Genomic DNA, 24,047 nt, shown 5'->3' on the forward strand with positions numbered 1-24,047 from the left:
TAAGTGGACAGACATAACAACTGTCTATGAAAAACACTAAGTTTTGTATAAATGTCTCTTCCAAAATTAATCCATTAACGCCATTCAATAGCAACCAAAATCCTAAAGCCATTTTAGTGAGGGGTGGAGGCAGTGAGGAAGGTAATTTTACAGACCAAATATACGAAAACGGATGAGATTAGTCAAGAACATATTAATTAAAATCAGTTGGAGGAGGGGCCGGCCCAGTGGCACAATGGTTAAGTGTGCACAGTCTGCTTCGGCTGCCTGGGGTTCACTAGTTCGGATGCCGGGTGTGGACACGGCACCACTTGGCACACCATGCTGTGGTAGGCGTCCCACATATAAAGTGGAGGAAGATGGGCGTGGATGTTAGCTCAGAGCCAGTCTTCCTCAGCAAAAACAGGAGGATTGGCGGCACTTAGCTCAGGGCTAATCGTCCTCAAAAAAAAAAAAATCAGTTGGAGGAGTACATGGACTTACGTTACCATATATCGAAATCAGCTGTAAAGGAAAAATAATTAAAAAATCATAGCACGGAAGCCACTGTGGACAAAGAGATTCACGAAAAAGATACAAAATCCAAAGACTCAATAAATGGACGTAAACAATTTACTACATGGTAAAAGTGACATTCCAAACACGTGAGGAATGACTGCGTTATTAAAAAATATTCTTGGAGCCACCTATTAACCAAATTCATAAAACTTTCCTGGGAGAAAATTGGCAATATATGAAGAGTTTCTAATATATGTATCCCTTAAAGTAATTTGACTTTTAAGAATGTTTCCTAGGGAAATAACCCAACAACTGCTTGATTATAATGACTTTTATTACCTAGTGTGTTGCAGTAAGGAAAATTCAAAATAATTCAAGTGTCCAACAGTTAAAATTGAGTAAATAAAACATAGTACAACCGGGGCTGGCCCCGTGGCTGAGCGGTTAAGTTCGCGCGCTCCGCAGCAGGCGGCCCAGTGTTTCGTTGGTTCGAATCCTGGGCGCGGACATGACACTGCTCATCAGACCACGCTGAGGCAGCGTCCCACATGCCACAACTAGATGGACACACAACGAAGAATATACAACTATGTACCGGGGGGCTTTGGGGAGAAAAAGGAAAAAATAAAATCTTTAAAAAAAATATATATATAGTACAACCAAAAAGTGGAATACCACGTAGCCATTAACGTTTTTTAATGTATATACGTATATATACATATTTACAAGTCTAAATAGATCACACATAGATATGTATACATACACATATATATAGACCTGGATGTATATGTGTATATATGTGCATCCAATATACACATATACACACAAACATGTACACATTATGCTCATATATACATACACATATATACATGCAAGTCTATGAAAATCTCACATATACATAGAAACATCCAAGTCTACTTGGAAACATATCTCAAATATATGGTTTATTTGATTAAGTGAATAAACAGACTGTAAAATGGTATGAAACATTTTTTTAAAACAAGTAATGAAAATGTACATGTCCACTTATCTATGATTAGGAAAAACAGTGTCTGGACAGATATACACATGCAAGTGTTGATGCCGTTTATTCCTAAATGGTAAGATTAGAGATTATTTTTATTCTTTCCTGTTTGTTTTTCTGTATTGAATGAAATTTGTTGGAACTGAGCTTTATTCTCAGAGAAAAAGGCCATTCAATTTAAAAATATATTAATGAATAGGTGGCGCCAATATCTGTTCTCAAAAAGAAAGATACTAGTTTTAATTCAGATGGTTTCAGCTAATAAAGATTCAAAGATTTAGCAAATTAAGTTTATAATCCATGTTGCCTTAGAGCTTACTGCCCAACATCTGATATAGTTCACTTCAGCATATAGTGTGCCTAATCTAGAAAATAATTTACCTCCTCAACTCCCAAACTGTGACGGAAGCATCTTAGAGCACTGCAATAAGCTTACAAAGGTGCCAACGAGTATTTTAAAATTTTAGAGGAAATACGGTATTAATAGACACCCGTTGGATACTGTACAAATTATTAGCTAGCAGTAGTTCACAGTCTTGATATTACACCTTGCTTCATTCCTTTTCATGACATCTTATCTTTATGAAGCTGGGTTTTTAGTGGTTGATGTGATAAAAAGCAAGTAGCACATTCAGAATGAATTTGGAACAGGAAAGGAGTATGACAGCATCCAATATGATTCTAAGGGTTGAGAAGTTGTGCAGTGCCCAATAGGCACATACATCTGGTTGGTAAGTAATTGTGGTTATTTAAGAATGAAATTAATTTTTTTCCTTTAATTTATGTATATTATTTCTTTCAACCAGCTACCAAGTTATTAGGACATAAATACTTATAAAGTTATTTGGGCCTATTTGGTAAATGGAATTGTTAAAGATATCTTTTGGGCTATTACTGAGACACTAAGGGCATCACAGACCTGGAAAGTTTGGAAACCTCTAGCCAATCTCATTAACTAGTACACATTAACCTGCTGGTAGGCCAGGATGACCTATTCAAGTATAGGGTAACCCACAAGAGCCTAGTATCAAACTATCAGGCTTAGATCAAGTAGTAATTATAATTGAACCTGATCATGATTAATTATATAGTGTTGAGATGTTCAAGTTTAATTCCTCTAAAGTTCCATCACAAAACTGGGGCATTTTGAAGGATGACTAAACGGAAACAAAGCTTGAATGAAACCCTAGGTTGCAGTGAACTGAGATTTGATTTTGTCCAATACTCTTTCATCAAAGCAAAACCCTCTCAACTTTCATTGTTATAATAAAATCACTAATGTGGCCTATACACATGAATTTCTAAACATGGTTCATTAAGCATAAAATCTGAATGCTTCTGTGACTTTGAGACTTTGCCAATTGCTCAATGGTGACAATGAGGGAGAATTAGTTAAAATGAATATTTCCTAGACAAAAATAGCAAAAGACTTCATATAAACAATCCTCTCACAATAAATGTATCATGACAACAATTACAATTAAATAGTATAATTTATTTGACAAAGAAAATGACTGATAGAAGATAGCTTCTTTTTATTTTTTTGAGGAAGATCAGCTCTGAGCTCACATCCACCACCAATCCTCCTCTTTTTGCTAAGGAAGATTGGCCCTGAGTTAACATGTGTAACCACCTTCCTCTATTTTATATATGGGATGCCTGTCACAGCATGGCTCCATAAGTGGTGCATACGTCCACACCAAGATCTGAAGTGGCGAATCCCAGGCCGCTGAAGCAGAGCACGAGAACTCAACGGCTATGTCACCAGGCCAGCCCCAGAAGATAGCTTCTTTAGACAAATAAAATTATCACTAAATAATTTGGATAACTGAAGGCATCTTCCACAGATTTCTGATTTATCATAAACTAAAAGAATACTTTTTGTAGATGCAAAATATAAGTTTCATATTGTTTTCCAAGGGAAAACATGTTTCAGGACATAACATGGTTATATTTAAAAGAATAAGAAATGAAAATCCCTACAAGGGACTTTGTAAAATGCATAACAATAATTTAATTCAGCAAAAACTACTAAACTCATTACAAGCTTTATTGGGTGTCAAACACTTTCTAGTTGCTACCATTAAGGTCCTTTCAATTTAGGAGACAATGACCAGACGGGCACATTACTGCAGGCTCTCAGGTAAGTCATTTGAATGAAAGGAAGAGATATGTAGGTCAACTTTCTTCATATATGTACCAAAAACTAAGATCCATAAAGGTAAGAGAACTTGTCCAGAACCACCCATGCACCCATCTATCCATCTGCTCATCTATCCATCCACCCAATATTCACTTAGAGTCTACTGTGTGCCAGTGCCAGACATTGAGTTATTCATTGAAGACAAGGTCTCTCCTGTCATTGAACTTACAGTCAAGTGAATGGTTTTCTTGGTTACATGTTAAAATAAGGTAGGTTATTGGGCTTTGAAAATCTCAGTTTCCAGACCCCACTCTGGGATTAATTAAATAAGAATGACTAGAGTGCTGCCCAGGCATCAATATTGTTTTGTAAAAGGTGTGCGTTAATTCCAATGTGTTTCCAAGGCTGAGAACCACTGGAGCAGGAAGACAGACACTGACCAAGCAATTACAAATGTCCTGAGTGCTGAGTGTTACTACTGAGAAGTGGGAAGTCTTCTGCCTACCTCAAGGATATTTCCACTATATGTTGTTCCTCTCTTGATGCAGCTAAACATGATCATTTATGGAAATATCCTGTTAAAAGGATTTGGTATGACACTGATCCTCAACGCATTGGACTATGTTATTCTCAAAAGCATAATTAGTTTACAAGAAAGCTCTGGGTAAATAACTCACAGGATTATAGGTACAGAATATAAGCAGGGATTCTAATCTGAAAAAAAGTCTTTTCATGAAAAGGCAAATACTATATGTTGTTCACTTTGTAAGAGTTCTAATTAAAATTGTTAAGATGCATCATTGTGTTTTTCAAATATATAGGCTTTTTGTTTCAAGAGGGATAGGATAGTGCTCATACCAATAGGTTTGAGAAATAAAAGGATGTCTCATGTTGAAGTTCATTATTATGAATTTTGCTTTATTTTATGGTAAATATGCAAATAAGTTTAATTTATTACTTTAAGAAATGTAAAGTGAACACGATATAGGCCCATAAACATTTCACAAGTACTACCTATGGCTCTAAAATTACATACCAAAATGATTGTGTATTGGCTTAGAAGTTCTAAAACTTCATAAATCTAAATGCAATTTTACTTTTAAATTCTTTCAAGTCATAAATGCAGAAATCTTCAAGAGTAGCATTTACAGTGAAATGTCAAAACTCCCGCTCAAGACAAACGGTGCACTGAGTTTTTAAAACACTATTTTGCAAGGTATCTTTTGGTCACTTTAAATAGCCACAACTCCCAGAATAAATAAAACGACACCATACAAATTTTATCCCCGTGTTTGACCAAATAGAAAACGAGCTATGCATTTCAAATAGTAAGAGTTTCTTACAGTTGTTTTATAAGAGATTTGTTCTACCATATATAAATTCACACTGAAAACTCTTTTAATACGACTTCACATCTATCATCTCCTAATTCACAATAAATTTGATACACAGAACGTGTTGTCAGCAGCTAAAAGCAGCCAAATAGAATCTAATGATATCACGTAGAAAATGAAATGCCAACTGAAACGAGCAGCTGCCTATTTTGCAGCGCTGAATTTGTACTGTAAACTGGAGCCATTTGAATGCAGCAGCTCCCACCGTGATTTAACTCACATCCTAGAGGAAATGTGCTCACGTATCAACGGTGGCAAAAGACTTACCCAAGAAATTCTGAAGCTCCCACTTGTACAGAGAGAAATTCCTTCTATCTTTAGCCCAGAGGATACTGATCTTTTAAACACATCCTTCTATGGCTAGACATCTACAATTCTCCTTACTTGTCTTTATATTTCATCTGTTTTTGTCTCATTGTTCTAGGATTCATTACACATCTCAGACCCCAAATGTATTTCTCTGTGTGTACGTGAGTGGGTGTGTGCTGTTTTAGAAAAGTTATCTTTTCCAAAATAACATTTGGCCCCTAAAGTAAACTGCTAAACATTTTTGCATTCCCTGCCTAAACGTGTTAGACACCAGCTGAAACAAACATCTATTTCTACCTCCAAAGTAACAAAGGTTTCTGGAGGAGAACAGTGAGGATGGGTCTGTAGAATTATAGATGGAGCCTATCTCCCCCCACAGATGGATGGAGGTCCCTGGAGATCTCTGTGTATTTCTCTGGAACTGAGTTCTGCATGCTGATCAGCAGGCTTCAGGAGGGTTCTCAGTGCAGGACTGAAACCCTAGGCTAAGAAAGATTGCTTTTGTGTAGTTTCAGCACGTAATACTCGCAGTGTACTCTTTGGGAAACGTGGCTTGCATAAGGGCATGAGTATGTCTGCATGAAGAGGAAACATCTACCACCAGGGCTTTAATTTACTGCCACAAGCATGAGTACCATCATGCAACACAAATATGCAAGAAAACCTGTACTGGTCACGTGAATTTGGCCTGGCAGAGAGTGATAAATACGAACTGAGAGATTATGAGATGGAAAGCAGATTTGCAGAAAATTACAATGGTATTTGTAGCATTTAGTTAGATCTTTAATCACTTCTAGCACGTGTAAAGAGCTATTTATCTAGTGATAGATTATGGAATTATCTCTGAAAGAAAGCCATCGATCATAAACCCCTCATCCATTCAGATGTTAAAGTGCCTTACCTGTCATATATCTGTCACAAAGATATTTGGCTATTATAAACTAAATATGCATCAGTATGGTCCCATGACACTACAGATTTACAGGTTTAAACAAGTCATTGACTATCATAGCTGTTTCCCTAGTTCCAACCAGGGTTCTTTTCTCAATCATTTCTCTCGACGTCCTTTTAAAGACAGGGCCTCTCAGATCGTTAGACCCAGACACACTTCACGTTATGAATACCTACTACCCTCGAGATATTTTCACACGAATGTACTCAACCTGCACCACTCACTTATTAGATACTGTACTTCTTTTGCAACTTTAGAAACTGTCTGTGAAAAAGTTGAGTAAGTGCCTAGTGGCCGCTCAGCTGGTTGGTGGCAGCAAGGACTAGATCCCAGGTCTATCTCTTTTATCACAAAATTGGTGCTTTTAATCACGACACTATGCAATTGTTTTTTCAAGGAAAACAATTTTAGGCTAGACTAGAACTTTCACAATCAAAAGCAAAGTCCTGGATTTGTAAGGAAATTTAGAAAGCATTTAATCAAATGTCCTACCACTTGTCTTATCCCTTCTACCCCATTCCTAAGTGATAATCACCCAGCCTCTGCCTGAAAAATCCCCATGACAGGTGGTCACTACTCCACAGTTAGATAGGCTTTTTTAAGGAGGAACACACCACATCTATTCATTAGAGAACTCAGTATTTCCAAAAACAACAACAAAAACACTCAATATTTCCAAATTTGACCTATAAACTCACTGCAATAACAATCACTGTGTCAACAAATGTTTTGGAAATTATCAAGCCAATTTTGCAATTGATTTAGAAATACAATACAAAGAGAAATAGAAAATAGAATTTAGAAATATAAGTACAAAGAAACAAGAATAGCTGAGTAAAATTAGTAGATTTAAAAAAAAAATAGCTGGAGCATTTCCCCGACCAGGGTTTAAACTATAACAAACACTTTGGGCTATGTGACAAAAGTCCAAAGAACTCCTGATCCTATCTAATATTAGAATGTATTTAGAGACAGCTTTAATGATCAGAAAGCTCATCCTCCCATTGCACTGAAATCTTTCTCCCAGCAGCTCTTATTTTGGATCCTATTTCTAACCTCTGGAGAAACACTCCATAAGTTTACTTCCCTTTCCATTGAGTGATGGCGTTATTTCTTGGAACAAAAATATGGAAGGGGGGCTAAAAATTGCCCCAAGGATTTTAAAAGAGCTATACAATAACTTCAAAGTCAAATTGTATATTAATTATTTAAATATACATATGTAGGCTCCCATGCAATCAATTTCCATAAAAGAATATGGCACTAATGCATTCCAAAACAGAACACATCATTGGTTGTCATTCAGTCCAGAAGCAGGGATCCTGGTGAGCACTCAGGATGACTAACTAGTCATTAGAACAGATGAAGTACATTAAGCCTTCTAATGTATGGCTCTTTCAAGCTTGTAAAGAGAGTAGAGCCTACTTATTCTACAGGCTTTAAATTAACCATCTGTAAAATGAAAACACTTGGAAAATACAGCCTCTTACTGGTTAAACCTCTAGAAGTCTTTCAGCTGCAGAAGTAAAGTAAAAATAAAAAAGGAATCAATATTTTACTTGAGGGACAGCTACTCTTTGGTCTTTTCAGGGATATAATTTCATTATATGGTATATGTTGTGATTAATTTATAAGTAGAGCAAATATTCACTGTTAGAAATGCTGTGTATAACACTCATCATAGACATGTTGGGTTTTCTATATGACAGATATTCACCCCAAAATATAACCTTAAATTTGTTGTGTTTTAAAAGAAGACATCTCTTTGATTGTAAATAATTATAACCATTTAATATAAGCAAGAATTGGGGTACAGATAATCATATGGCAAGATTTTCACTTTAGATAATGACCTTTTTTTACCATGAGCAAATGAACTGCACAAATATAGTAAATGATATTTCAATCCATAATGAGGTCTCGCTTTTCCTGTATTCTACAGCATCACTTATAGACAGATGCAATGCTAGTTATAATTTCATATGAATGTGTGGAAAAGAGTGGGGAACCTTTCATGGAGCAAGGATTCTACACATTTTGTGCAAGACTCTTTCATTCACTGTTCCCAGCACCTCGTAGGGAAACAATACACATTAGTTATATCAATTCATAGATGAATTAAATCAGTTAAGAAATTAGACGTGGACATGCATCCCTTGGACACAAAATGGTAACTTAATTAAAGCCTTTAAAATCTGTAGGCATTTTTATTAATGTTTTAAAATCTCAACTAATTTCACAAAAAGGATAGAATTCAGAGAAATTCATTTATCTCTCCATCTAGACTATTACAACTACATCAAAACCATTTTCCCTGTTTTAGCTTGAAAAACAGGGTAGTAATAACTATAACAATAAAAATTATTAAGCTCTTACTTTGTGCCAGGCACAATTTTAATTGATTTGCATCAATTACCTCATTTTATACCCGTAACAATGCTATGAGGAAGGTATTACTATTATCTCCAATTTTAGATGAGAAAACTGAGGCACATGAAGTTAAATCACTTCTCCAGGGTCACAACTGGGAAGCAGATTCTAATCCAGGAAGCCTGGCTCCAGGGTTCACTTCAGCCACCAAGCACTATTTCCTGTCATGTGTGACAGTGTCTAGCTCGTAGCAGACTCTAAATCGTTATTTGTCAACTGAGTCATAAACGGAACGAAGAGTTCACCAGATGCTGTGCCCAAGATGTGATGAAATGTAGCCATGCCCTTTTCCATAGGTTTCAGCATGAGGACACTTCAACAAAGCAGCTTAGAATTCAAAAACACACTTTGTAGTTCTTATGCTGACATGAGAGACAGAGAGAGTAGTTGAGTTCATGACCCCTGGAGTAGGTATGGCGGCCACAGGCAGAAAATGTAATCTCTCTGCACTTCAGTTTCCTTATTTATAAAGTGGAGATGATGATGATGAAGGTGGTGGCAGTGGTGGTACCCATGTCACAGGGTTGATGTGAAGACTATATGCCTGGCTTAATGGTAAACACTCTATAGGTCTAAGCTCCTATTGTCATTGTTACGGCTCAGCTTCTTTACCGACTCTCTTCTTAGGAGATGACTGCTGGAGGCTAGGAAATCTTTTTATTCATTCAAAAAAGAGGTTATTTGGGCTGATTTGCCTGTCTTGTAAAGGTTGAATCCAAACGCTGTGAAAGGGGAATCTGTGTGAGTCTGTTCATTCTTATTAGCTGTTGTCAAGGCTTGCTAATTCCAGATTGTTCTGAGACACTAGGGAGAGTGAGGAGAATCACAGAATGCAAATTTTCTTGTGCCAGACACCCTTGAAAATCAGCAATTCTGTTGTCTATTTCCTCTACCTAACCCAAAGCTCTGCTTCCCAAAGCATCGACTGCAGGGAGCACAGCTCCTACACCTCTCACAGCTGTGGGCAGGAGACTAGTAAACTGCTTTCTGCCATGCAGTGTGGGGGAGAACTGGGAACACACTTCCTAGATTCCCGTAGTTCTGAGAGCCAGTCACAGTTGCCTCGTTCTTTCATCACAACCCTCACAGGATGCACACAGCAGATACATTCTGGGGATAAGTTGTCCAGAGGATACTATATTCTCTCCAAGCGAGACCTTCTTCCATATATTCTGGATCAAACTAATATCAACCTTCTAGAGTGCCAAATGCAAAACAAACAAAAAGAAAACATTGGTCCTAGAGTAACACCCATACCTGCTGCAACCCACACACTTGCCCTAATGCTGGCTCTGAAATGACAAAAATATATGAAATGATTAATTTTATAACTATATTCCTTGTACAATCAGAAATACATTTTTAGCATGATGCTCTTTTCATCTCAATCACTACCATTGGGTGACAGAATGCAAATAGATTTATGGAGCATGCCACAAAATTAATATTTAAAAGAGAAAAGAATAAGCGGTTGCTTTTTTCCCCAAGTCCCTTTAGAATCCACAGACGAAAAAAAAGCACAATACATACACAATGCATATAGTTATAAAATAAAGATGTTGAGACACTGAGCTTTTTCAGCAGAGGCTGACTGGGTAACGCACAACACTTTTGGTTACCTTAATTACTTGACTTTGCAGACAAGCTTCCCTCTTGGAGCACTGGCGATGACATTTCAAGACTAGTCCAAAAGCATCAGTTCACCGTCGGAGCTGAGGCAGTGAAGGGTAGCTGCAAGTGTATGATTGTAGAGACCTGGGGGTGAATTCTGCTATCATTGGATATCAACGTGGATTGAAGCTAAACATTTAATTTCTCTGAGCTTCAATAAGATCATCTATGAAGTGTATACACTAATACTTTTCTCCTAGGGTTCTAGAAGATAAGAGATAATAGTTGTAACCTACTTAGCACATGATATGAACTCACAAAATGGTGTTCGTTAATGTAACCACTAAACATTGTGTACAATTTATTTTAACTATACCTAGCTACTAAGTAGGGCAATGTTTTTGTTAAAATGGAAAAGAAGAATTTCAAAGTTCACTTTCAGACGTCTAATCTGGCAGCCAGAGAAAGGGTCTATCTTTCATTATAACCCTAGACTTTGGTTTCAGTAGAGGTAGGTAGGGAGTAGTAGAGGAGCTGGTGCACCGAGGAATGAGTAGCTCCTGCGAGGTCCCATCTTCCCTCTGTCGTGAGCTTTGTCGTTCACAAAGCTTGCATACACAAGCTGGTGGCCCACCACCTCCAGCTTTCTAGGTTCATTCTTTTTAAAAAATTTCCAAATGAAACTGCTCCAGAACTCCTTTCTACATGATCTGAGAAGTCTAGTGCCTTCCACAAGACTTCTGAGGGGATGAAGGATACACATATCCTCCTGTCCTTCACTCCTATATTCCCGATGCCCTCACTCAATCTCAGCCAGGGGTGCTGTCTGCTCGCTGCCCTTGTTTGCCCCCTGCACTGGCCACTGCCTCACCTCCTTCATTCCTAAGGATGATCTCCAAACACAGGTCAAAATACATAGGGATAGGCTGGGAGGGGATACAGCAGAAAAACAACTAGACTTAAATATGAGACACCTTATCTTAAATTTCTTCTTCTTGTGGGTAATGTTTTCCGATTATTTTCTATCCTGTCTTACCTATTCTATTTTATCCTATTCTATCCTGTTCTGTCCTGCCCTGTCCTGTCCTATCTTCTATTGTCCTATCCTTTCACATTCTATTTTATTCCACTCCATTCTACTCATTTTAAAAATTGCTGGAGCTACCACCAATCCACAGTCCCCTCATGAGTCACGACCCCCAATTGAACACTGTCCTAGAGCCCTTGTTTCTCCCCCACCCGGAGCAGTCAGAGGTCACAGCCCTGGGGTTTTGATTTTCCATGAAAAAAGCTATCTGCCTCTAAAAATTCATATTGCCCCTGTCCTAGAATTTGAAATTATATGGTCATTTAATTATTTCATAGATTTTTTCTTCCTCTTACACATATTATTTCGTTTAATTTTTATAGCGACTTTTCACATTAGGCAGAACAGACATTGATAGATTTCTACATCTTTTCAAAATGAAGAAACTGAATGTTAGGGAGGTGGAGTGAATTTCTAAGGTCACACAGACAGTGATAGGGTCTCCTTTAGAAGCCAGGCTCATTTCCAGCTCCTCCTCACCACACTACACAGGCCACTGCTTCTCCAAAGGTGGGAGAGTATTGCCCAAATCTGAATTTCTTGGGTCAACAGTAGTTACCTAAAAAAATATAGATTTCTGGTTCCACCCTGATTTACAGAATAGAATCTCTAGGGCTGGGTGTGGGAATATGCAATTTAAAAAGGTCCCCAGGGAATGGGTATAGAACAAACTAAGTGGATCATTCCCCTACATGGTCTATATTGGGGAGAGAGAGAGAGAGAGAGAGAGAGGAGTTAATGCTAGGATGTCTGGAGGCTTGAGTGTAGCCACCCCTGACGCAGGAAGGGTTAATAATCACTGGAAAAGGCTTGCCAACAAACTCTGACCCAGAGGTGAGAAGGCCGGTTAGCCAATGACAGGTAAGACCTCCAGGGGGAGGCAACCTAAGACAGGCACTGGTCGCCCAGGGGCACAGATGGAGACACGATATCGGGAGCAGAAGGGGCCGTTGCCTAGGAGGCCTTGCATGCTCTGAGATAAAATATACGAGCACAGCAATAACATGATAATATCCAAACAGAGGCCAATGGAGGGCTCCTTGAAAAATCACTAAGAATTCTTGGCATTCGCTAATTACATTGTCCAGAACACCTGTGTATGTTTAACAGCCGTAAGCTATGTATATATTGAAACGCTAGTTATAATAAACTCAGAGTGGCCATCAGCCCTCTCCACATCTATCTTGATGTGTGCATTGGATTGTGACACCAACATTGAGTAAAGTTTCACTGTTTTGTTTCAAAAGCATTTGAGGGAACATAGAAGTCAAATACAAGTGGACATTGTACAATTATAGATAAACCAAGAACAAAGACTAAGCAAGAACAAGAAGAACTAAGCCTGTAAGAAAAGTCACCTGGCTTTGAATTGGAGTCTAACTCTTGTAGCAGCTAAGATAAAAATAAAAGTGTTTTGAGAAATTTTTCATTCTGACAATATGAATTTGGTTCTCATTCTCCCAGCACCTGAGCAAACAAAGAGATGTCTGTTGCATCTTTATTTTCTAATTCAGAACTCAAGGGAACTGATTATACATATGGTCAAAGTGTAGACAAAGTCTACGAGCTTGGAAACTGCTTCCACAACTCTTCTCCTGTCCCCGCGTAATCATATCATCATCATAACAACACCAATCGGAGAGCTCTGCAAGTCAAGCATGATGAAAAGATTATACTTTTTAAGATTTATGAAGCTCTTAGGATGTATCCCCCATTTTATGGGCAAGGAAACTCAAGTTTAGAGATTTTAAGCAACTTGTCCAAAGACATACACAGTAAGTTGAAAAACTGGGATTCAATCCCAGAAAGTTCATTTTTAGACCCTATGCTCTGCTGACGCTCAGATAAATGATGAGTGAAGTAACCATGACCTATAAGCAATGGTCTTTTGGGAAGGAGAAGTAAAACAAGGGTGAGGAAATGGAGAGGAGGAACAGCATGTGAGAAATCCAGAAAACCAAGCTGAATCCAATTGTTTACCAGGAACGGGCAGGGCGCAGCCCCTCTGCTGGAATGTAATGTGATTTGAGCCAATCCAGGACATTTCTCTAACTTATCTTTGGCTTCCAATAACAGGTCTTCAGGTCACAGATACACTAATTAACAGAGGTTTGGGTCTCTTTAGAAATATAAAGAAACTCGGATGGTACCACCAGCTATGAAAGGTGGAACACAAGGGCCTTATTATTATTTGTTCTTTGACAGGCTCACAAATTAATCATCCCCTCCAAGCCTGGATTCACTAGCATTAGCTGGTTAGATAAGACTATATGGATATGTTCACTTGAAAAAAATCCTTTATTTCAGATCAATTGTACATTAAAAAATATTCCTACTATTGTCTTCATGATCAATTTCTGAGACTACTGTTCTATGTTCATTAGATGTCTGAGGTCAGTAATGATTTTTTTAAATATTTTTAAGCAGATGAACACAAATATTTTATTATATGATAATTAGCATGTGATTGAAATATATGAGGCAATGCTTTATATATACAGTGAAGACTAGGGAGTTTTCACATCCTTTTGTAAGCTCAACTTCTTGTCCTATAAAGAATCTGGACTCCTGGATTTGGCTCCCAAGCCTAAGATCTGAAAGTTAAGTCCAACAGTATATGCTGTGCTGTTTAAGTTTCTTTGATATAAACTGGCAGGCTCTTCTACAGATATTAATGCCTTATAAATAAGAACAGTTTGATCTAAAATAATGTTTCATACTATACACACTGGTATTTTTGTTAACTTCATATTATTCACATTAGGCAAACATATCCAATGACGTATTCTTTGCAAAGCACTTAGCATGATGCTCAGCGCTTAATAAGTACTAAGAAATGTTTTTCTCCTTTCTTCCTTTCCAAACCCAGATCCTTCTCTATTGTGTAACCTGTGCCTGTCTCTCTGCCTTGTGCTTCTCTTCTAGCACTCATGCACACGATGTTCCCAGCATTGCTTTTATCCCCAAGGAGGAGATGGTTTTGAAGTCGCCTTTTTGGTAAAAAAAATAAAAGCTCAAAAGAGGAAATATTTGTTGTAATTATGTTCATTAAGTAAAAAATGGGAAGTATTTTCTGTATTTGCTCTTCGGGTAAAGATGGCTATGGCCCCTGGTGGTCACATGAGTCTCCAAGAGAAATATCACCCAGTTCACTTCTCTTCTATCTTGAAATGGTAGTAATTCTGAGCACCCTGAGAGACTGAAATACATAGTGAGCTGTAGAATGCAGAGTCCCTCTGAAGATGACTCTTTGAGATGCTTTATATGATTAGATATTATAGTCTATTCTATGGGAGCAAAGGATGTGTTACAAGGGATTGACTATAAATTTTTCATTCTTTTTTTGCAAGAGTTTGGTTTGTTTCAGATGCTGTCTCTCTGCTTTGAGTACCATCTACTGCTGTGTGGTTTATTTTTTCTCTATGTTGTTTTCTAACCGGGATACAAGGTAAGATGAACATGACAGTCAAAATGGCACCGTGCTGCTGAAGCTAACATCAAGCACTTTTGGTGGTCCTCAGAAAACAGCAGCACTTTGTTCTGTGTTTAATGCCTAAGACGTGGAATCTGCCGAGGCACCTGCCATTTTATACAACTCTCTAATCTTCCTCTTTATTAGCTGTCTGGCAAAATCATCACACTGGCTGCTTGGTTTAAATCTTGTTCACTCTTGTAATATAAAAAGACAAGAGAATGTCCCTGAAGATATAAACTTAGTCTCTTATATTGTAGACAGTTATTTTTTTTAATGTAATTTTCCGTGAAACAAAAATTCTTTTACATTTCCACAGGAAAAGAGACTCTCTCTTTGCCTCCTAAGTAAACATTTTGCATTACAATTGTCCAGATGTGCAAGCTGCTTACTGAAGCTTTCTCTGTTTAACAACTAATCTTTTAGATCAGTTGTTTAAAAAGGCACATGCTATAGTACATACTCTCATTCACTTACTTATTTATTTTATTCATTCAAATAACATTTATTGGGTTCTTGCTGTGAATCACACACTATGCTAGGTACTGTGACTACCAAAAAGAATAGGATGTTTTTATTTGAGAAAACAAGCAGGGAAGATGAACTCAAAAAAGACATAAATTGTACCACAAGACGTTAAATGTTATGATTGAAGTATGAGCTAAATGTTCTGGAAACACAGAGGGATTCCTGTCTAAGCTTGAATGGGGAGGTGTGAGAAGATCTCACAGAGAAGGAGGAGATATTTGAGTTCCCCCTAGTCAGTGTATGCCAGAGAGGAGACAAGGCGAAGGACATTCTCAGGAGAGAAAATGTGAAGAGCTTAGTGTGGCTGGAACAAAGGGAGCTGGGCAGAGGAAGATTAGGACAGGAGATTAGAAATGTCACTTGGATCAGAATGCAAAAAATTAATTGGAATGAATTAACTGGAATTAATTGCCCATGTAATGGACGGCCAACAGAAATATGGCTAAAAGCTAAGAGCTGGACCTGGGCTGCAGAGGCAGTCCCTGTCTTCAAACAGGCTGCATAGCCAAACAAGAAGAGCCTTTATCAGGAGGTTAATCTGCAATGCCCTGTGATACAATATCCCGGAGCCCCGCTCCTGCCCTCGAAGGGGCTCCCGCAGGCCGGGGTGAGCGTCGACTGCAGAGGTAGCAGTTGAGGAGAAGGAGGGCAGTTGAACGGACCTGGGAGAAAGCTAAGCTGGGGAGGGGAGGGAGAAGATGAGGCCATAGGAAGTGAAGAGTGGTTTTTTGTAGGGTTTTTTCACCTGTTGGGGGTTTAACTTCTCCTTCAGAGTTAAAGAATAAGGACAAGAGCTAGGAGGTACAAAGTTCCCACCTGTCATGGGTCCTGTTAGTTTCTCTCTTCTTCTGTCTACGGGAAATGTACCTAGCTTGAGACTAGTCCAGAGGCCTTAGAGGCAAAGGGAGGGAGAAAGGAAGGGTGTTCCTGGGCAGAGGATATATAGAAATCAGAGTCTGCTTGTGTGTTATAGGAAAGTATGGAGTCCGTAGTGAAAGCCAGCACTGCGTCAGTCCTTTCCCAGGAGAGCTGCGCTGCTTTCAAACCAGATGTTAGAAGCTTGCCTTGACTCTTTGAACTTTCTCACAATGTGAAATCTGGGGTTGAGTTTGGCTCAGATTGTTGTAATTCTACTTTTTACATTTTTCTTACTGCTTAAAGCAGTCATAGCCAGGTGCTTTCTCTTATAATTTCTGCAGCACTGCATTAATAACTACAGCCTGCTTCCCTGGCTTTCCTGGTGGTCTTTGCATTTATGGAATAGAAACAGGACAAAATATCATCCAGTCCATAGGAAAAAAGAACCTAGAACATTACCTGGTTGACCTTCCAGGGCTACCATTTCCTCTGTATTTCACCCTGTTACATGATCCTCAGGCTATGTTTGAAAAACCACCGTGGAGGAACTCATGAGTTACCCGGGCCTTGGGACAGCCATGTTTTACTGTAATGTTCTTCCTTATATTGAGCTGGATACGTTTCCTTGAGCCTTCTGGCTTCTTATATTATCACTTGGAACCATAGGCTTAATCATACCCCTCTTCCACGTGAGACTCCTTCAGATATTTGAGAGCAGCTAGCACATTTCCCAGCTCCTTCAAGAGGGAAATGGAAACGAATGTTGGAGGACTCACTGCTTTGCGTCAGACATTAAGCTGGGATCATTCACCTGAATTAGCTCCTTTATGAGGAAAATCGAAATAAAATCCAATAAGCAAACAAACGAGAAAAAACAACAATAAAAGAAGAAATGATTTTCCCAAGATAAGTGGCAAGGCCAGGATTTAAAGCTAGAGTAAATTACAAAATAGTTCATATTAAAAAATACATTTAGGGGCCGGCCTGGTGGCGCACAGGTTAAGTTTGCACTTGGCACAGTGGTAAAGTTCGCACGTTCCGCTTCGGTGGCCTGGGGTTCGCCGGTTCGGATCCCGGGTGCGGACGTGGCACTGCTTGGCAAACCATGCTTTGGTAGGCATCCCACATATAAAGTAGAGGAAGATGGGCATGGATGTTAGCTCAGGGCCAGTCTTCCTCAGCAAAAAGAGGAGGATTGGCATCAGTTAGCTCAGGGCTAATCTTCCTCAAAAAAAAAAAATTAAAAATTCAGCTTTCATTTTTTATCAAGGTAATATAGCTTCATGGTCAGCCCTGGTGGTCTAGTGGTTCTTTAGAACCTCTAGAGCAAGATTTGGTGCTCTTACCACCTCAGCCCAGGCTCTTTTCTGGTCAGGGAACCACACCACCCATCTGTCAGTTGTCATACGGTGGCAGCTGCATGTTGCTGTGATGCTGAAAGCTATGCCATCTGTATTTCATATACCAGATCGCTCATGGTGGACAGGTTTCAGCAGAGCTTTCAGACTAAGATAGGCTAGGAAGAAAGACCCAGCCACCCACTTCCCAAAAAATTGGCCATGAAAATGCTGTGAACAATAGCGGGGCATCACTGGAAGGTGGATGAAGCTGGAGGATGACAGGATGGCACAAAAACACTGAGCAGGGTTCCCCTCTGCTGTAGGCAGGGTTGCTAGGAGTTAGAATCCACTCAATGGCACTAACAACACGAAATACAGCTTCATAATTTAAAAAGCCAGTTAACGCTATAATACTACTACTACTAATAATAATCACCTGTCTCATCATCTGATTCAGCAAGAAGCAAATCTATTGTTCTGTCCACTATGCATCCTGCCTCTGCCTAACTTTTCTACTAATAGCATAACTTTGAGTTCATTTTTTAGATCTGAAAATCTGTACCTGTGATCCCCTTTCTTGAGAAGGGCAGGAGCATACCTACAGGGGCTAGCACAAGCCTTCAGAATCATCTATACAGAGCGTACTTAAGTGCATAGTGCCCGCGGGGTATTGTAGGGATAGACTGTGTGCCATAGGCAGGTTCTAAGGGGGCTGCTTCAATCAAATATTTAAGTGTTTTCTAGAGGTAGGTCTGGAGCCATCAGGAATTTTCTTTTTTCCTTTTAGTATCTCCTTAACCACTGTACTATCACAGGGTTGGAGATAATTAAGATCTACCGTTTATCTGTGGAGCCCAATGAGGAGACCAGAAGTCCATCTCAACCCTGTGATGTTTGAGATCCTAACAGATGAGAACTTTTGTCATTGCAGAGCTGCATTACCCTTTCATCCCTCTATGTTTACATATAAATTCAGTTTTGAATCTTGCTATCTGAGAGTCCAGAGTAAGAATTTTTAGTACTATCTTACTTTAATTAGATTATGATATATCTGGCAATTTCAATGACACTGAATTAGAAGTGTCATTTTCTCCATTGGATCAGAGAAGGTTCTTTCCCTATAGAAAGTCTAAGTCTGACATGTTTACATACTTGCCAGAACACATGTCAAAATGAATCTACGGGTTTGTGTGAAGCTGGCAAATCCCCCTTCCTTATGTCACAAATCTAGTGGACTTTGGAGTGGTTGTTGTCCCAAGTCATTGGGATCTTCTCACTCAGACCCCTTCCCTTTGGGCTCACCATGAGCTCTAGCATCAAGAGGCTGCTGCTGGATGGCCTTTGCTTATTGGGGACCTGGTCTGAGGTCACTGGCCAAGTTCAATTGAGGGAGGGCTGGCTTTTCCCATCTACTCCGAGACACATGGACAACACATACACACAACACTTTCCAGATCTCACCAAGAGGAAGGGCTCTGGTTCCATCCCTTTATATTCCTCTTCCACTATGCCTTTCAGATTTCCTATCACTTTTACTGCCATGGAAGAATGACTTCCAACCTTTGCTGAAAGTTTCCTCTCTCCCACCAATCTGCAGCCTCCCCTGTTGGGCCATCTGTTAGACCTCACATCGCCATGAATGAGGGGACTCTGCACAGAAAGGCACAGACGATGCTAGTTTCTGTCTGAGCAAGATTTAAAAGTTGGCATCAAACCCCTCCTTCCATTGACTCCCTCTTTGCTACCACCAATTCTCTCTTCCTCCCCTCACAATCACTCAAATTGCTTATTTCCTTCACTTTGGCGATATTTATCAAAATCTTATATTTAGAAAAAAAAAATAGATGCAGTTTGCTGCAGCAAGATCTCATGATTTGATGGACAATTCCAGATTATCTATATTTTCACATGGAACAAAAATCTTACCATATAATGAATACATCTCTGATGATGAGACATTAAAGACAAGTCCATGAGAGAAGCTTATTTCAGACAAGTGAAGATGCTGCCTGCCCCTAATAATAATGCTTTCCAATAATAGTAATAATAACAAAGTAATAATAATGACAACTATCATTCACTGCATTCTTACAATATGCCAAAGTGACAGATAAATACATCTCATGTATTCCCCAACCACTTTGTAAGGTAAGTACTCGTATTTCTCTCATTTTATAACTCAGAGAATCAGATATTAGAGATGTTAATAAGCTCACCCAACACACAAACAGTAGATGGGTAAACCGGATCAAACTCAGGCAATCTGATTCTAGAGCCCAATTTCTCAACCACTGCTCACTGCCTGCCTGTAAGTATTACGACTAAATAGAGTGATGGCTGAGATAATTGAGACTATTTTAGATTAGATTAGTTAAATTAAATTAGATTGGCAGACAGACACTAGAGTCCCTTCCCAATTATGACAGCTAAGTTTGTGAAAACACCTCTGGTAGCAGAATTTCCTGATGTGGAACTCAAGGCTTATTTTTAAAAAAATCATTAGGGGAAATCAAAGATAGTCAGGAAACTGAGACAGCCTTTTTAAAGTAAGTAGACTAATGCTCATTAAAATGAAACAATGGAACAGCCCCTCCCCCAATTAAAACAATATTTACCCATCCTGAGTTAGTGTAAGAAGTACTCAACTCCTTATACTAATTAATTCCATTAGTAATTTCCATTTACTAGCCCTTGTTCAGCAGAAAATATTCAGTCCTTGGCTCCCGTGAAGTTTGCATCAATCCACCACTGTCATTCTTTCAAAGAGCCATGTCACGTGTGTCTAGAATATTTTCTCATCTTAAAATTTATACTAGTAACACACTTGTTCTTGCTTAGAAAGTCTTAAGATTGCTTAAAAGGCACAGGGAAAGAAGACCTGTATACTAGAATTTTGAGGAAGGGTAATGCATATTATAACTTACTATATATAGGTAGTAACTATATCTATACTACATATATGATAATAATGTATGTATAGTAATATATATCACACAATAGTGAAAGACATTACACAGTTCATTATTACAGCGAGAAGTCATTTCCTTATTGTCACTCTGATGATTTCCCCCTTGCTCCAATTATCTGGGAGTAGACGTCTCTACACACATATTAGCTGAGCAATGTTGTGGAAACACTGTTCATTTATCAGATATGGCAAGCCAAATTGAAGACCTGTGAAACAGGTGAAGGTTTATTGTCAGAGACAGCAAGAAGGGTTGGAAAAAGGTGTCAGATTGGGAATGTGGTGAAGGTCAGGCAAACAAAGTATGAATAGATGGAAGTCAGATGACTGGGCCTTGCACACAATATGTATGTTATGAGTATTTGGGGAAAAAAATATGAATGGATGGATGGAATGATGAATGGATAGATGGATGGACGGATGGGTGGATGGAGTGGAAAAATATTGAATATTTCCAACTTCACAAATTTGCCAAGGATTGAATCAGGCACTATGTTTGATTGCTCTATTGCATTCTGTTACAATCTGTGTTGTACTTTTCCATACATGAGTGAGGAACATTAACGCATAATGTCCTCTAATCACTATCTGTGAAAAGCAATGGACATATTTTGCTCTGCTTCTTTCATACTCTTGTTTCACATTAATGAGAGGTTTTAAAACACCGTGAAAAGTACCAACCTTGAAAGCTGCATTCTGTTTTACTCATCTCACCTGAAAAAAATTTAAAAAGACAGGAGAAAAAAAAGGAAATTTAAGTGAAAGCCAATTAAGGCAACACAGCAATCAAAAGAACATTTTTTAAAAAACTTTTACCCATTTTCCCTTGACAAAGGAGATACATTTAATTGTGGAGAGAGAAATACTCTGATAAAACTCTTTCTCCCTCTAAACTGTTTTTTAAATAGTTTGTCCTTTCTGTATTTTGCGATAGTTTGCTTTTTTAAATTTCCTGGGGGCACAGCAATTATGAATGACAATAAGTAGAGAGGGGATGCTTAATAAAAATGATAAAACTAAATTATATATAAGGACAAAATATATAGGCAGCACTTAATCAACCCATGGAAATTTGCCATCATGATAAGATTTTTCGATAAATCCAGACAAGAGTATTTCAAGAGGCTAGTACAATTTATTCTCAGGTTCTGTATTTCTACTTTTGAATGCTGATTAGAACAGAAGCTTTTGCTTCTTCTCTCTCCTCACTCCCCCAATAATCTGTTCTCCCTTATGGACCAAGTGATTATTGTGTTGTTTATAATAACTGTTCTACATTCCTTATGGAAATTGTAATTATGATGCTGAATATTCAAACTGCAAGCCACTTTTCTCAGGGAAATTGTAATTATGATAATGCAGTATTTACCCAACCAATGTTTTCTAGTCATTGTTCTCTTTGAGGAATGAGGAGGTGAGAGAAAAACACTGAAATAAAATATCCTCTTGAGATCTCAGATATATATTCTGGAAAATCATCATAATAATATTTAATATTTGCTATATGGGAGGCATGACACAATCAGGCTGACACGTATATAACGTGGGTGTATTACATACACATATATGTGAATTATATATGTCTCTTACTTAACCTACATACCAACCCCAAAGGTAAGTAATATTAGTATCCCAATTTTATAAGGCTCAGAAACATTGAGTAATTTACCTAACATCACACACCTAGTAAACAGTAGAGTCAAGGTTTAAACCCAGTCTGTCAGACTTGAAAATCTATCTATGAGCTCCATTTTATTCACTGGCACCGGTGCACATTTGGTGAGTTGATTCAACCATAATCTCTCGTTTCTAAAACCAGTGTTTCTCAGTCCCTATGGCGGTGTGGTCTGCTCTCTGGCAGACAGACACTTGGTTGTGACCCTTACTCCTTATGATGGAATTTGTATCGTTAACCCTGAGAGTGGAATAAAATCTCTGCTCAGAGAGAAATTTGATGCCATCTTTTTGGATGGCAATTTGGCATTACTCATTAAGATTAACATTTTTCATGTCCTCCGACCCAACAGTTCTACTTCTAGACTTCATACTAGAAGTATAAGAGCATTCATTGTAGCACTGTTTTAAAGGCTGAAAACTTATGGAAGCAGCCCAAATGTCCACCAAATGCTTTCTGGTATAATAGAATAAGATAGGACACTAAAGTTATTAAAAAGCATGAGTTCACACTATGTGCCCTGGAAAATGCCCACGAAACACTGTTAAGTTAAAATAGCAAGTTGTGCAACAGGATGCATAATATGATGCTGCTTTTGTTAAAATATATATTTTTATGTATATGTGATATTTGATTTTGCATAGAAAAAAATCTAGAGGAATAGATACCAAATACTTCTTTATTTTTTAGTAATAGGTTGAGGAAGAAACTTTTTCCCCCATGATAAAGGAATGCTTAGCACTTGAAATGTTTATAGCAAAAGTGCATTTTTTTTTTTTCTGGTAAGCAGAAAACACTTTTAAAAGTGTAAAAGGATAGAATCAAGGTCACTCAAAAATAAACACAAAAATTATACTATTTCAAAACAAAACAAAACAGACCCAGGTCAATCACTGAAAAATCTCTTGGGTGAGTGCCTACATAGGATGGGAAGTGGGTCTCTGCCACCTCATCTCATCTGCCTGCCTTACTTCCACGTTGCCTGGTCTCAGCCACCAGGGCTCCAAGCAAGGATAGAAGCCCCATCTTCTCCTGCTTATCCTAGTAGTGATTACTTAGGATTTTTTCAATATTAATAAGAAAAGATGGAGCACCTACCATGTACAAGTACTTTATAGACAGTTATTTTCCCCCTGAGGAAGATTAGCCCTGAGCTAACATCCATTACCAATCCTTCTCTTTTTGTTGAGGAAGATTGGCTCTGAGCCAACATCTATGCCCATCTTCCTCTACTTTATATGTGGGATGTCTGCCACAGCATAGCTTGACAAGCGGTGCGTAGGTCTGCATCCAGGATCCAAACCCTTGAACCCCTAGGCCACCAAATTAGAGCGCATGAAGCCAACCACTGTGCCACCAAGTGGGACCCTTTATAGACATGTTTTTAAACACGTTTTTAAGTCCTATAACACTCTGCAAGGCAAGTATTTTTTACTTCAGTTTTATAAATGAGGAAAATGAGACTCACTGAAGCAATTTATTTGCCCAGTTTTCCAAGTTGGCCTCTGTTCTTCTGACGTGGCAAATTGGCCAGTCTTTATCAAAAAGAAACTAAGATTGAAAAGGAACTCAGAAGCTCAGGGCAAATAATACAGGAAATTTAAAAAGGCAAGAACTAAAAATATAAATTAGTGATTTTTTAGTAGACTACATTCTAGCCACTGGTTTACCATCTAATGCGGCTTGGAAACTTCCAGGATCTGATCTTGATGCTTTTCCCAGCTTTACTATATTTCTAATATCCTGCCCAATAAGTTCCTT

General features: G+C 38.4%; 1 protein-coding gene across 4 annotated transcripts in view; it reads right to left on the reverse strand.

The window, feature by feature from the left end:
• Window positions 1–24,047, reverse strand: part of LINGO2 (leucine rich repeat and Ig domain containing 2) — a 1,114,992-nt gene that overhangs the window by 346,203 nt on the left and 744,742 nt on the right. For 3 of the 4 annotated variants that reach the window (XM_044756857.2, XM_070495517.1, XM_044756855.2), the window contains one exon: window positions 21,293–21,325. The exons of the other annotated variant lie outside the window; for it this stretch is intronic. The gene's annotated coding sequence lies outside the window, so the exon portion shown is untranslated. The remainder of the gene's footprint in view (window positions 1–21,292; window positions 21,326–24,047) is intronic. 4 annotated transcript variants of the gene reach the window in all.

Source organism: Equus asinus, chromosome 23 (assembly GCF_041296235.1).
Source record: "Equus asinus isolate D_3611 breed Donkey chromosome 23, EquAss-T2T_v2, whole genome shotgun sequence".
Lineage (NCBI taxonomy): Eukaryota > Metazoa > Chordata > Mammalia > Perissodactyla > Equidae > Equus > Equus asinus.